At 33.5% G+C, this 975-nt stretch overlaps 1 protein-coding gene across 3 annotated transcripts in view; it reads left to right on the forward strand.

Annotated features, from left to right (window-relative positions):
• Positions 1-467: 467 nt before the first annotated feature.
• The window catches only part of LOC144978297 (uncharacterized), a 110,940-nt gene continuing 110,432 nt past the window's right edge, over positions 468-975 (forward strand). Inside the window, exons 1-2 of one of the 3 annotated variants that reach the window (XM_078924155.1) lie at positions 468-541; positions 865-975. The exon at positions 865-975 is cut by the window's right edge and continues 42 nt beyond it. The gene's annotated coding sequence lies outside the window, so the exon portion shown is untranslated. The other 2 variants (XM_078924154.1, XM_078924153.1) reach the window with 2 other exon arrangements.

The raw sequence follows: 975 nt of genomic DNA on the forward strand, positions 1-975 counted from the left end.
ATAATAATAATAATAATAATAATAATAATAATAATAATAATAATAATAATAATAATAATACGCTTTTTTTTGTAACCAGAAAGGTTTCGACCACATTTGATTTTGGCGTCTATAAGTAGTCATAAATGAATAGCTCTCTCCGGCTATCTTTCTCTCCCTGTCTCTCTCCGTTTTTCACCGTCTCTCTCTATCTCTCTCTCTCTCTCCCTCTCTCTCTCTCTTCGCTCCCTCTCCTCTCCTCTCTCTCTCTCTCTCTCTCTCTCTCTCTCTCTCTCTCCCCTCTATCCCTCTCTCTTTGAACAATCACGTAGATCTAACCAAACACCAATATTTCGTTCATTTCTTGTCACGACATTGTGCTGACCATAATACTATTATTAAGGAAGTGACTGTATCGCTGGGTTTGGTTCCCCTCTCGCCGTGCTTGGTGTGTGTGTGTGTGTGCGTGATCCGCTCTTCCTTAGCGTGACTGTCACTGACTGCTTTCTGCCTCTGACATCGTTGATAGGAAATCGCCAAAATCATAACAATTGAGTTATGCGTGATAGTGATAGTTGGTTGTAGTCTATTGATGTACGGCCTACCTTTTCACTAAATAAAAGAAAAAATAATTTTAAAAAATTAATTGAATTCCACTGTAGATCTACATATCATTTTCACATTTCTTTGGGACACGTGCAAATATGTATTGAGATAATAAGGATCATAGTGTTAAAAGATAAAGAGATGTATTATTTTGCCAACTTTTACAATGTGTTGATGTGATATATATTATTTTCATATTGAAATATCAAATGCAAATATTAAGTATTAGTGTTAACCATATTATAAATAATGAAAAAAAAAATCTTTTTTTTAAGGTAGTACTTGTGATTGATTGTTTTGAAAGGTGTTTGTGACTTTTTCTAAAAAAGGATTTATTTTGTTCGACTAACTAAATTTCAATTAAATATTCTGAAATGGATTTTACCTGTC

The sequence above is a fragment of the Berghia stephanieae genome, chromosome 8, assembly GCF_034508935.2.
Source record: "Berghia stephanieae isolate SIO BIC M18660-M18661 chromosome 8, UCSD_Bste_1.3, whole genome shotgun sequence".
In the NCBI taxonomy this organism is placed as follows: Eukaryota; Metazoa; Mollusca; class Gastropoda; order Nudibranchia; family Aeolidiidae; genus Berghia; species Berghia stephanieae.